Genomic DNA, 15,095 nt, shown 5'->3' with positions numbered 1-15,095 from the left:
CACATGAGGCTACTGAATAAGACAAGGGCTCGTGGTGTCACAGGCAAAGTGCAAGCACAGATAGCTTCTTTGTCAGGCCATAAGCAGAGAGTGAGGAGAAATGGGTCCTTCTCAGGATGGCAGCTGGTGACAAGTAATGTTCCACAAGACATCGTTTTGGGACCACAACTTTTCACTTCATACAATAACGATATAGATGAAGGAAATGAGGGCATTCTGCCGAAGTTTGCAGGAGAAACGAAGATAGGGAAAGGGACAGGGAGCATTTAGGAGGTAGGGTGGCTGCAGAAGGATTTGTAGAGGTTAGATGAATGGCAAAAGACGTTGCAGATGGAGTAAAATGTGGGAAAGTGTGAGGTTATGCGCTTCTGTGGGAAAAATAGAAGCATTGCCTATGTTCCAAATTATGAGAAAATTCAGAATTCTAAAGTGAGAAGAGACATCAGAAACTAGAAAGGAGTTCTGGTTCAGGATTCTCTCAACGTAAACTTGCAGGTTGTTTCAGTTGCTGGGAAGGAAAATGCACTGATGGCATTTATTTTGAAAGGACTTGAATATAAAAGCAGATATGTACTTCTGAGGCTCTATAAGGCTTTAGTGAGACCACATTTGGAATATTGAGTGCAGATTTGGGCCTGATATCTCAGGATGTACTGGCCGACGTTCAGAGGAGGTTCACAAGAATGGTCCCAGGAATGAAATTCTGAACATATGAGGAACATTTGAAGACTCTGAGTTTATACTGTATGGAGTTGAGGAGGATGAGGACGCGTCTAACTGAATTATGCAGAATACTGAACGGCTTGGACATAATGGATGTTGTGAAGATGTTTCTATTGGTAGGACAATTAGGCACAATCTTAGAGTAAAGGGAAAACTTTTTAAGAATAGAGATAAGGAGAAACTTCTTCAGCCAGAGAGTGATGAATCTGTGAAATTCGTAGCAAGAGAAGGTTGTGGAGGCCAGGTGATTAAATGCATTTAAGGCAGAGGTAGATAGTTCTTGAGTCTCAAGGGAACCAAGTGTTCCAACGAGAAAGTGGCAGAATGAGGTTGAGAAACTTATCGGCCATGATTGAATGGTGGATCAGACCCCATGGACTGAATGGCTTAACTTCTGGACTGTACTTCAGGGAACAAAGTTTGGTGTCAAAACCACAGCAATGGCGGTGTATGGGTATGAGGTAGAGTCGAGATGAGGTTAGGTATCCATGAGTTACGATGTTTGGGTAGGTTAGGCGGTCCTGGACAAGCATGTAGATCATATGAAAGTGATTACATTGCAAACGGGGCAGCAGCCAAACATACCAGCCCTCTCGGAACAGCCAGAAAGACTGTCCCAAACTGTGGGTTATCCACCTCAGTCGAGCGTTGAAGAAACCTGAAGAAGAGGATGAAACTCTCCCGAGCTGCAGGTGGAAGAGGTTGGTTACATAATGCTGGACCAAAAGAAACAGATGAAGGCTGATCCTCCTCGCTCTCTGGCATCTCTCCTGTGACACCCTGGTTTTGATTTTAGCTTTTGTGCCAAAGGGTGTTTATGAGGATTGTTGCAAGTATTTACAGCAGCAATGGTAATTCAGGATAACTGTTGGGTCTTCAGAATAGATTAAATTATTCTCTATTCTGTTCCCTTTTGTTTGTAGTTCATCAGATAATCTTGAAAATCAATTCTGTTTTGTTTAAAACTAAGTAGTTGGGCCAGCTGCATCACAACTATAATATCCACTTCACAGTTTAAAGGACTAGCAAATTTAGGGTCTGGGCTACTTTCTTGAAATGCTTTGAGGAGTTCTGGCCTGGTGCATAATGGATTCATTACTGTGCGTAGCCATTGGACGTGCACAGAGATAATTCATCAATCATAATTTAAAAGCAGCGAGCTTTGTTTGTAATGTGTGGATTCCAGAAAATATTGGAAGCGTTATCACTGAGAGTATTTGAAGAAGAGATCGATAGATGTTTGAAATATCAAGGAGTTGCGAGTTATGTGGATCTGGAATGAAAGAAACATTGAGATTTGTTGGCAGATTTGAGGATCACCTGCTTCTTCTGCTGTTTCCCAGATTCTTATATGACATCATGATTTTTGAAACATCATTGAACTGTGAGAATTCAAGCTTTGAAGAAGATGGACCTATGGGAGGAAGAACTTTAAAGGAATAAGCAAAATTAACTTTATGTACCATCCTGTTTGATCGTTGAACAATAAAAAGAAACCTGGGTAAGAACAGCAGAGTGCAGAACCCGAAGTAAAAGGAATTGAGGACCACACTCATAAATGGATCTATTGATGTAGGGAGGAGAACTAGACTGAAGTATACAGTAATCAATCAACTGGTGTGGCACGGTGAATCTGTGGACAGCACTGCTGCCTCACAGCGCCAGGGACTCGGGTTTGAATTTATCCTCGCTCGACTGTATGTGTGGAGTTTGCACATTGTTCCTGAGTCTGTGTGGGTTTCCTGAGATGCTCCTCTCACAGACCGAAGATGTGCAGGTTAGGTCGATGGGCTATGGTAAGTTGACCCATTGTATTTAGGCATGTGCAAGCTAAGTGAGTTAGCCATGCAAAATGGAAGTTTGCGGAATTCGGATGTCCCTGATAAACGATGAAGCAGTCCTTTGGAAGATGCTCCCTTGTGATGCAGCCACTGTCTGCTCCAAGAAGGAATAGCACTTTAGGGGGATTTTTCCAGATATAGTGGACACCAGCTTTATATCCCAAATCCAGAGCAGCTACTTGGCCGGCAACCCTTTGAAGGACGTTTCGAACTCTCCAGTTATCTCCGACTTTGCTGCCTGCTCTGGCATTCTGTGCAATGATGCTGACAGCAGCTTGTATTGCTGCACCCCGTCATGCCGCTGGAGAATTGAACTGCCCACCACCACCATGGGCTTCCTTGCTTTATTCAGGACCTGGCGGAAAGGGTGCTTTCCTGAGGCAATCTCCTGTAACGCCTGTGGACAGTATCCTACGTGATTGTAGCTGTAGCTCAAATCCACTTTGGCCCCAACTAAAGCCACTTGGAGATCATTGTGCAACCAACTCTTTCTGACTCGAACATTGAAAAGTGGGGCTTCATAGCGTGGGTTGGTGCCGACCAGCAGCAGGACATCATCCTCCTCTACACCGGAAATTTTGGTGTTCAGCAGATAATTGGAGCGCAAATCTGTACCAGCTCCAGCCATTGGGAAGATCTCCTCTGTGTATAGTGCATCACTGTTTAATCTGTTGATCATGTCCTTCAGGGCCACGAGAGCTTCGGCATCAGCCATTCCTCCAGCAATGGCAGCCACACCTTTATCCTGTACTCCCTGCAACGCTTCAGCAATCTGTGTTAGTGCCTCCTCCCAGGATGCAAACACCAGCTGTCCCTTCGAACCCCTAACCATGGGAACAATTAAGCGCTGACGCTTAAGACCATCATATGCAAACCTGGTTTCATCGGAGATCCATTCCTCATTTACATCCTCATGTAACCTTGGCAGGATTCTCAACACTTCCCCAGTCCGTGTGCTCACAACGATATTGCTTCCGATAGCGTCCATTACATCAATGGATTCTGTCTTGCTGGTCTCCCAAGGCCTGGCAGTGAAGGCATAAGGTTTAGATGTCAAAACTCCCAAAGATCAATGATGTTTCCTGACACTTCTGACATGATGTATGTGCCAACTTGCATCTCATTTCCTCTTCCTGTGGTGCCCAGGTCATCCACTCCTGCCACCTCACTGGCAAACCTGATACAGCGTGTGCAGTGGATACACCTCGTCAGTGGATGGATACACCAGTGGAAGGACATACTGGCACTGGAACTGGAACGTGTCCAAAAAGATTCACACGGATGATCCCTGGATGGTAGGCCTAACATATGAGGAACGGGTGAGGATCTTGGGATTGTATTCATTGGAGTTCAGAAGATTAAGGGGAGACTTAATACAGACGTACAAGATAATACATGGCTTGGAAAGGGGAGATGCTAGGAAATTGTTTCCGTTAGGTGAGGAGACTAGGACCCGTGGACACAGCCTTAGAATTAGAGGGGGTAAATTGAGAACAGAAATGCGGAGACATTTCTTCAGCCAGAGAGTGGTGGGCCTGTGGAATTCATTGCCGCAGAGTGCAGTGGAGGCCGGAACGCTAAATGTCTTCAAGGCAGAGATTGATAGATTCTTGTTGTCTCGGGGAATTAAGGGCTACAGGGAGAATGCGGGTAAGTGGAGCTGAAGTGCCCAGCAGCCATGATCGAATGGCGGATGGACTCGATGGGCCGAATGGCCTTACTTCCACTCCTATGTCTTATGGTCTTATGGTCTTAGGATGGTGGTATCGTGGGTCTGGATTAGATGCTCTGAGGAGGATTGGTATGGACGAAACGGGACGAATTTCCCACATTTTAAGGTTTCTATGAACTGTTCTGCAGAAGGAAATTCAGGCAATATGAAAGTGCTGAAAGGGTAGAACTGATGAAAAACAAACATCATCCTCACAGAATCTGTTATCCTCCAAGTTTCCCTTGGCACGAGAATTTCTACTTGATAAAATGATGATGTTAAATTATTCAAACAAACTTTATTCATATCCCAGGAGTAAAAGAAGAACACCTTTAACTAATTACTTGAAAACCAAGGTTGGAATGAAAATATGCGCAAGTGGTGCACAGCCATATTTGATTTGACTGACTTCCCTTTGTAGACAGTGGCCGATATTTAAAAGCATCGAAACGCTTTCCAAACCAATCTGTTCAGAGATGCCACATTTGGGACAGGTGGGCTCTGAACCTGAACCTCACTAATCCACAGTTCGGAATACATATCATCAATATAATAGAGTGGAACGTTGCTGGGAATGCACCGGGGACCCAATGTAACCCACGTGGTCGGCATTGTGACAGTAAGATTGTAAACGTACATATTAATTAATCCCAAGCATCATGCTGTGTAATTATTTTTTGGAGCTCATAAAAGACAGACTCTGAGGCAGCAGTCATTATATAAACAGAACACGGTGCTGCCAATGTGAAGGTTGGGAATTAAAGTCGTTTTGCATTGTTGTGTTTGGTAATGCAGGACAATATTTTACATCTTCTGCAAATCACTGTACATTCAACGAACAAAAGGTTTGTTCACAGGACTACTCGATCACCAGGATTTATAAAATATAGCTTACTAACACTAAGAAAATTGTTGTAATCATCACAAATAAATGAACTGAGAGTGAACTATGTGGAAGGAGTGACACTGTGATCTCAGTGAAAGTCTCATATACCCGTTAGCTTCATGTACTCATTAGTAGATATTTAAAACCTTATTCAACATATCATGAGCAGTTTTGAGCCCTGTGTCTAAGGTGGATGTGTTGGACATGAAGGGGATTCAGAGGAGGATCATAAGAATGATTCTGGAGATGAAGGATTTGTCTAATGATTAGCGGTTGAAGACTCTGGGTTTGCACACAAACGGGGTATAACAATATGAAGGGGAATCGGTCGAAACTTTCAGAATACTGAGAGACCTGGATGGAGTGAACACGCAGAAGTCGGTTCACTAATGCGACACATCAGGACTTCAGGGTATAGCTGCAGGTTAAGGGGACGTCTATTTAGAAAAGGATTTTCTTCAGTCAGAGTATCGTGAGGCTGTTCAAGTTATTGCCACAGAAAGGGTATGGAGACTAAGCCACTAAATGTATTGAAGAAGGAGATATTTTTTGATGAATTAAGAGATCAGCGTTACAGAGGTAAAGCAGTACAATGGGATTAAGAAACATGTCAGTCACGATTCAATGGCGGGGCAGATTTGATAGGCCGAATGGACAAATTCTACTCCTATGTTTTATCTTCTTATGATCTTCCAGAAAGTAGTAAATGTCATTTGATCCACACAAGTATCAGGCAATTACCGTCTTCAACAAAAGAGTTTCTAATCATTGCCCTTTGATATTCAATGAAATTGCTATTATGCAGTCCCTCACTATCCACACCCTGGGCATTAACATTGGCCCAAACAAGCCCTGGCTTAGCCATGTAAGAGTTGTTGCTGCAAGTCCAGGTCAGAGGCAAGGAATCCTGCTGAGAAAATCTCATCTCCTGGCTCCACAAAACCTGACAAGGCACAAGTCATGACTGCGATGGAATGCTTCCCACTTGCCTGAATGGGTGCTACTTCAACAACACCCAAGAAATTCACCATCATTCAGGACCATGGAAAATTCTGAAAAGGATTAATACCAGACTTGAAACCTTCACATTTGTTTCACTCTCCACGGAAACTGACAGATTGGCAGAGTTTATCGAATGTTTACTTCGCTTCTTGCAGGTATCCAGCATACACAATAGTTTGCCGTTATTCCAGGATGTATCAGCCTGCTTGTTTCCCCCCATCCACAAATCTTCAGTCTGTCACCTGCCACTGATGCTCAGTGACAACAGGCTGTACCATCTAAAAGGCACATTGCAGCAGCTCACCAAGATCCCTCAGACAGCTCCCTGTCACCCTCACAGCCACTACTGTCTAGAAGTAGCAGATAGATGGTAATGACACCACTTGCAACTTCCGTTCAAGGCACGACCTTCCTGTTCTGGAAAAACATCACCATTTCTTCTGTCTTCCTGGAGCAGTTAAGAGAAATTCTGACAGCTCCTTGGAGAGGGAAGGTTTATGTGGATATGCGCAAAATACATGCAAATGGGACTAGTTTAGTTTAGGAAAACTGATCAGCGTGGATGAGCTGGACCGAAGGGTCTGTTTCCGTGCTCAGTGATTCTAGGTGGGTGCACTTACACAAAATGGTCTTCGGTGGTTTGAGAAGACAGCTCACCACCACCTTCTGAAGTGTCACCGGAGATGGAGGATAAATGCTGACACGGCCTACTCTGTATTCGAAATAAATTCCAATTGCAAATGCTTGCAAAATATTTACAAATAAATCTGCATCTACAAACAAATGGAAACAAAAACAAAATGACCTACAGCAGAAACGAGGAAGCACAGATAGGTTAGAAATTATCAAATTCAAGGCAAGTATGTCAAATTTCAATTTTAAAAAGAGGGAGTTGAGTTAAATAGGTTTTGCACAAACATAAAAACCGAAAGAACTGTGCTGTAAATTCAGAATCAAAAACAGAAGTTGCTGGAAAACTTCTGAGGAAGCGTCACTAGGCCAGAAATGCCAGCTCAGATTACTGGTTCCTGAAGCTGACAGACCTGCTGTTTTCCAAGCAACGTCTGTCTTTGTTTATGCAAATATATCTGGATTTGAGGACTTACCACTAATGCGAACAGCTGCAAGTATCTCGTGGTAACACTGTAAGATTGCTGAGTATCTCCTTCTGTCCAAGTCAGATAGGTCTGTTTCTGTGGATCCAATGATTCTGTCCACCGACATACAATAATATTGTCAACACAACCTCATTTTATTTGGAAGCTAAATGTCTAGTGCGACAAAAAATCTAGTTGAAACGCTAATTAAATTAGTTGCAGTACTCCGAACATGCAGCAAAATAACCACTTTCCTCTGTGGTTTATTATGTAGTGGAATCAATTTTGAAGAATAAAATGTCCCTAATTTCTTAAGAATTCAAATTTGATGTTATTGGCATATGTACACAAGTACAAAATTTCGTGAGTACATTGAAAAGTGGTCAAAGATAACATTCCTAGATCTAACTCACTACAAAATCTTAGGTACGAAGTAGAGACATAAAGTTAAAACTGAAAAGATGTATTTTGAAATCTTTCGTAAGGCAGAACAATGCACTCCAGTTTGCAGTAAAAATATTCTGTACTACACTGAGAGGTAGCTTTCCCTTCAGTGTTTGTTTTAAATCAATTTTAAAATCTGGAAATACTCTACCAGTGAGTTAGAAACTCACAGGAATTGGTAATCAGGCCCATATCTTCCTAATGAAAGAACGGAGGTTGACATTTCTGATGGGGGTTTCCATGCAGGGTTGCCATCAGGAGTGTGGAACCATACTTCCATCCGAACAGATCTTTCCGGGCTAAAGCTGTCTTATATTGTGTAAAGTCAGTGTGATTTGACAGTGCTGTAAGAGTAAAGTACCAGGAGGGTAATGAGGTAGGGCACCAGTTTGAGAGGGAGAAAGATTATGTAGGCTGCTAATGTGCCAGGTATACATGGTGCTGACTGGTGAGGAGTTAGAATACCAACTAGGTTCTGGGTAGTGTAGCGATTGAGGTCTCTTGCTTGTGCCATTAACTTGGCTGACAGACATAAACAGGAGTACATAGAACATAGAACATAGAGAAGTACAGCACAGAACAGGCCCTTTGGCCCACGATGTTGTGCCGAAATTTAATCCAAATTTAAAATATTGCAATTTAACCTGCGCACCCCTGAACTCACTGCTATCCTTGTGCATGTCCAGCAGTCACTTAAATGTCCCCAGTGACTCTGCGTCCACCACCTCAGCTGGCAACCCATTCCATGTATTCACAACTCTCTGCGTAAAGAACCTACCTCTGACGTCTCCTTAATACCTTCCTCCCAAAAGCCTTCAAACTATGACTTCTCGTAACAGTCAAACCTACCCTGGGAAAAAGTCTCTTGCTATTGACTCTATCTATACATCTCATTTTATTTTAGACCTCGATCAGGTCGCCTCTCTTCCTCCTTCTCTCCAGAGAGAAAAGTCTGAGCTTATTCAACATTTCTTCATAAGGCAAGCCCTCCAGTCGAGGCAGCATCCTGGTAAACCTTCTTTGCGACCAGAACTGAACACAATATTCCAAGTGGGGTCACACCAGGGACTTGTACAGCTGCTGCAAAACCTCGTGGTTCTTAAACTCGATCCCTCTGGGAATGAAAGCCAAAACACCATATGCTTTAAGAACAAACCTATCCACTTGAGTGGCAACTTTGAGGGATTTATGTACTTGCACACCCAGATCCCTCTGTTCCTCCACAGTCAAGAATCATGTCTTTAATCCTATATTTAGCATTCGAGTTCGAAATTCCAAACTGCATCACTTTGCGTTTATCCAGTTTGAACTCCAGCTGCCATTTCTCAGCCCAGCTCTGCATCCTGTCTTTGTCGTGCTGCAGCCTGTAGTAGCCCTCTATGCTATCGACGATACCTCCAACTATTGTCTCATCGGCAAACTTACCATCCCACCCCTCAACCTTCTCATCCAAGTCATTTATAAATCTACAAGTGCAGAGGCCCAAGAGCAGACCCCTGCGGGACTCCACTCAACACTGTCCTCCAGGCAGAATACTTTCCATCTACAACCACTTTGTCTTCTGTCGGCCAGTCAATCCTGAATCCAGATAGCCAAATCTCCCTGTATCCCATACTTCCTGACTTTGTGAATGAGCCTACCATGGCGAAGCCTATCAAATGCCTTGCTGAAGTCCATATACACCACATCCGCTGCTCGACCGTCGTCGACCTGTCTTAACACCTCCACAAAGTACAAATCCTATCCCTCAGAATTCTTTCCAAAACTTTGCTGACCACAATGTCAGGATTCTGTTCTGAGTAAACCAGTCCAGTGTCCAGTACTTTACATGGAAAGCCCACCAAGAGCTCGCTTGCAACAGTTAAATTGCTCAGCAACATCTAAATCAGAACCAATCGAAACAAACGTCTGGTTAAATGGTCACCTGTTTCGAATGGAGGCAGATACCAGCACAAGCCGTGTTTGCAGAGTTTGCAGAGCCAACCTTTAACAACGATCGCTCGGGACTCTTTCTCCTAAGTCTCTGTAAGATCTCAGCTGGACTACGAACCTATCTGAGGGTAACTTTACAGATTAAGGTGACAACTGCGATTCTGGGTTCGTATGAGATGCAACTGGCTCAGTTTCCACTTTACTCGTGTTGATTGGCTCAGCATTTTGCGTATTTATTTCTCTCATTTGCAGAATGAGGGCGTCACTGAATAACCAGCATTTATGTCTATCCAAGAGGGCAGTTAAAAGTCAACAATCGTCTGGAATCACATGTAAGCCAGACCAGTTAAGGATAGTATTTCCTTACCTAAAGGACTTTCATGAATAAGATGGGGTTTTTTTTGCAATAATCGGCAATGCATTCCTGGTCAAACCAGACCCTTGATTCCAAATATGTTTTGAATTCAAATTCCACCACCTGCTGTGACAGGGTTTCAGCGTGGGTCCCTGAGATAAGAGTCCCGCGATAATACCCACTAGGCCATTGTCACACCAGTGGAGTGAAAGACGGGTTTGAGTTAAATCCGGATGAAACCCCCAGAACTTAATCAGGAAGGTGCAGGGATTCCCAACCGAATGAAGGCCACCTGGCATGTGGGCCAGGAAGCAATTCCCCACTTCTGCGAGGCCCGCGTAGTGCCATTTACTCCACATGGAAAGGCAGAGGAAGATACCAGGAGGCTGGAAAGGGAAGGAATCCTCAACTCAGTCCAGTTTGCAGAATGCCAGCACCAGTGGTACCGATTGGCCGTTTACCATTGTGGGGATTTTAAGCAAATTGTAAATCAATTCTCACAGCTGTATAAATACCCAATCCGTCATTATATCAGGTGGAGCAAGGGGGAGTGTCCCGAGAAAAGATGCCCATCACCAACTGGCTAAACACCAGTAGGGTTGTCCAAGGGTTTCCGAAATAAAGATGCTGATAAGACGTTATGTCTGGTGATCGGAATTAGATGCCAACATAGCCACGTCAGTGGGGCAGCGTCCAGCATTATAACAGTGATAAAAATTACATCCCATACTCCTGGAATCTGTGGGGTAAGCGCTGAACTCAATGACACGTGGATTATACGGGTCCTTTCATGGGTACGATGTTCTTGGTTATTGTGCATGTCCATTCACAGTGATCCCAGTTCATTCATCAATTTCCATAATGATGATTGCAAAGCTGTGAGCATCATTTGCAAGACGCAGACTTCCAGGAGTATTGGTCAAGGACAATGAGACATAATTTCGCAGCAGGTTAGTTTCTGACGTTGAAATGCATTCTGCATGTTCAGACAGCTCCATAATATTCACCAACCAATTGTCAAGTAGAAAGAGCAGTCCAGTCATTGAAGGCAAGTTTAAAGAAACAGACAACATCCTCACTCGATTCCAAACTATCCCGGGTCCTGTTCGATATACAACCACCCTCACACAACACTAGGAATAGCTCCAGCAGAGGTGCTGATGGGGAGAAGGATCTGTACCCCGTTAAACCTGAGATTCGCGGAGCTGGGGGGAGGGTGAAGCAGCACCAGGAACACAAGTATCAGAGAGAGATAGTTTACTTCAGCGAACGAAGTTTGATGTTGAATCCACAGAAATGGCCGTGGGTGGGACGAGGCGAGGTTGATGTGAGATCAGGGCCTGTCACTTACAGAGTTTGGGTGGGTGAGGAAATCTTGAACAAACATGCAGAACATATGAAAGCTGTTGACTTTTAAACAGGCAGGAGTGATACATGACTGTCTCCTCAAAACAGCCAGAAAGTTGCCATGTCCCCCTGTGTCTAGCCTCAGCAGTGTTACTGCCTGAGGATGATGGGAAAACCCTGCCGTGACACTCTGGGGGCCAGAAACTGCTTATGGTCCAGTAAATGTCACCTATGTCAGAGTCAGAGGAACCAGATCTAGTGTGAAAATGCCCTGGGAGAAGTTACGAGAGAACGAGCAGGCGTGCATTCCAAGACTTGGTGGGGGAGAAATGTCGTCATTGGAACTAGGGCCAGGTGGATCATTCACTATGATATCCTTGACTGGGACTGTTAACCTGGGCCAATCATGGAGCTGTGGCTGGCAGAGGTAAACTGGAGATTGTATCTGCCAAGTGCATGTCCCTGTTCTGCAGTGATATTCGAGGTTGGGTGTCCTTGGAGAGGCAGCACGCAGTGTCCACCAATGCTCTTGATGTCTTTAGGGAGACGTTGTCTTTACCCTTCACTTTCTTTTTTGAGTGGAGGCCTTGTCCCGATTGGGCTTTGCTTGTTAATGGTTCACTGTCTACATGGGTGTTTTTACCTGGTGGTGGAATTATAGTATAAAGTTCTTGCACACCGGTGTCATTTTTACAGAGACTGTAACATAGATACAAACACACACACACAGCACACACACACACACACATATATACCCCCCAACACTCACATACACACATGCACACATAGCCACGGGTGTGATCTGAGGACAATGTAAGCACCACCGAAGTGCTCTTGTCGTGTAGGGGATAAATTTTAAAAAAAGAAAAAGGGAACACAGGAAAACTCAGCAGTGCATGCTCACTCTCAGCAATGTCTTTGAGCTGGCTGGGTGGACCTCACGTACTATGTTCTTGTAAATAAAGGTAGACTTGATGGCGGAATACCAGCCTCTCTGCATTTATTTCAGGTTTAAATTAATGCATTCCATTGTTATGAATGACAATTGATTGGAAATCTGAACTGTTATGAAAGAGAACAGTCACGAGTGCGTTGGCAGATTGAGTCTGGCGAATGCAACATGGGAGAAAGCTAATTCTCAAACTATTTTAATCGGTTAAATGAGCACAAATTACCAGGTCAGATTTGTGTGGAGAAAGTGAGGACTGCAGATGCTGGAGATCAGAGCTTAAAAATGTGTTGCTGGAAAAGCACAGCAGGTCTGGAGACATTAAAGGAACAGGAGAAACATTCCTGAAGAAGGGCTTATGCCTGAAACGTCGATTCTCCTGTTCCTTTGATGCTGCCTGACCGCTGCGCTTTTCCAGCAACACATTTTTAAGGTCAGGTTTGTGTGTGTGTGTGTGCAATGATGCAGGCGTTGGGGCTGGGCCATCATTGATAGCCTGTCCCTGGTTACCCCTTGAATGTGGTGGAGTGCTGCTTCTGTCCACTGCTAGTAGGCTGACTCACAATGCCTTTACAGAAAGAATTCCAGGATTCTGACCGAGTGACAGTGAAGGAACAGCAATAAACTTCCCTGTCGAGATGCTGAGTGAATTGGGGGGAAACGTGCAGCCACTGGTGCTCCCATGTATCTCTGCCCTTACCTGGATGGAAGTGGTCAAGTGTTGGAAAGTTCTGTCCAAGGACCTTTGTTGAATTTCTGCAGCGCATCTTGTAGCTGGCATGCACTGCTGTTATTGAGTGTCATTGGTGGAGGGACTGAACGATTGTGGATGTTGATACAATAAAGTGGGTTAATTTGTCCTGGATGGTGTCAAGAATATTCTTTATAATTAGTGTCAGTCCTCATTACCTTTTTCACAGCGAATCAGGGTGCTGACTCGCAAAGTTCAAGGGTCTGCTCAGGTATGTTTTTGTATGTGATCCTTCACTTTATGTTGTTACAGATGTGCTCAGAAATAAACAAGAGAAAGTAAGAACAAGAATCACAATTAGAGACAGGAACTGGAAACTAAACTGGCATTTTAGAACTGCTTATAAAAAAGCAAAGCTCACCCAAGTAAGGAAGTTCAGGCTTGTTGAGAATGTGGCAGTTTCAATGATTGATGGTGAGAGATGGGATACCACAATCGGAACAACTTAACAATTTTATTTGTGGAAGGAAGGCCAGAGGTTGAATGTGAATTGCGGATAAGAGCTTTGAATATTACACATTTTCATTCCAACTGTGAAATATACCAAGTAAAATCAGACTCCACAATGACAGCAGATGGGAAGATGTTAAGTTCAATATCTGAATTTCGTTGCTGTGGTAGTCAGTCACTGAACATATTCACATGAGGTTGCCACTGACCTTTCAGCACAAGAGCATAAACGTATTGATGACACAAGGCAAAGCTTTAAGTACATTAGAAAGTTTCTTTAACCTGAAAAGCAGGGACTCAGCCTTTTGAAGCGCAATATCAAAATTATTCAGACACTCAATCTCAGTGAACTAGTGTTCGAAAGTCAATTCATCAGGTTTTTTTTGTACAAGTGATTATTTCCAATTTTCGTGGCGGACAGTCATCTGTCCAATTTTGCTGACATGGCCTTCTTTTCAGATAATGCAACCTGGGAAATTCCACAAGCTCTTTCAACTTGGAGTTCCTGTTGTAAGACTGCAAATACATTTTCAAATAGAGGTCAGATTTGTTTGCTTAGTTTTCAACGTTTAATAGTTATTTTACTCCATTGATGAACTCCTCTCTGAATTTGGTTTGTGCTAGAGCATATATGCAAGCGTTGGCGCCAAAATTCAGAAACCGTAGCAGGAATCCGATGTGTTGAATGACAAATATTGGATCACTGAAACTCTTATTTTCATAATTATAGTTTATTACTTACCAATTGAAAGAGTTTACAACATCTGTCATCCACAAGAGTATAAAATTAGCAGACAAAGAGCAAGATGAGTACTTTATATGCGTGGCAACGACTGGATTAGTGGTATTCTGCCCACTTCCATGGATTTGGAAGTAACAAAAGATACGGTTCAGTGTTGTAAGATTCCTGACAGTCAGAGCATTGAATATCCAAATCAATACAATTGGAAGCAATGATGTAATCATACTGCCAACCATCCATACACTTTCCAGAATAATGATGTATCATAGACTGATTTTCTTATGCAAAACCAGGGGACATTGTCAATAAAACTAAAGACATTAATACAGAATACGAAGTAATTGAATGCAAATAGCAGACCATACTCATAGCTACTGCAACTACAAACCCAGTCCTCGTATTACAATATCTTGCTCTTAACTTCTGGCAAACAATTGTGACAAATCAATCAAATGTGAAAGCTATGGTGAATCAAACTGAACAGTCCAGTGCTGCAAGGAACAAAGCAGCTCTCAAGGCAGACACAATAGTGATGGATGAGAATGTAACTGTGGAATAAAAGTTGTTAATTTGGTCCAAGTAAGACATTAAGAATGACGAGAAGTTGATCTGCTGGAGACATTGCTGTCAAATTGCGAGTGATGCATTTAGACAGCCCAAAATTCCTTGGTGTCAGGTTCACAACGGTCACTAAATTAATTGAAAGAAAAACAAAGTCACATCCATTCCTTCATGACAAGAGTCAAAGTAGACATTTCAGCAAAGCATATCTGCTAAATCAGACCAATTGGCTCAAAATAATATATTAACTTAATTATACAATGCATAGTCAGAATTTACAATGGAATTATTGACGCAAGCAAAC

General features: G+C 43.2%; 1 pseudogene; it reads right to left on the bottom strand.

Moving 5' to 3' along the window:
• Window positions 1-2,479: 2,479 nt before the first annotated feature.
• Window positions 2,480-3,803, bottom strand: LOC140468657 (NADH-ubiquinone oxidoreductase 75 kDa subunit, mitochondrial pseudogene; annotated as a pseudogene).
• Window positions 3,804-15,095: the final 11,292 nt, after the last annotated feature.

This window comes from Chiloscyllium punctatum, chromosome 47, assembly GCF_047496795.1.
Source record: "Chiloscyllium punctatum isolate Juve2018m chromosome 47, sChiPun1.3, whole genome shotgun sequence".
NCBI lineage: Eukaryota > Metazoa > Chordata > Chondrichthyes > Orectolobiformes > Hemiscylliidae > Chiloscyllium > Chiloscyllium punctatum.
Note: the sequence above shows the minus strand (reverse complement) of the source record. Positions and strands in the feature narration are given on the sequence as shown.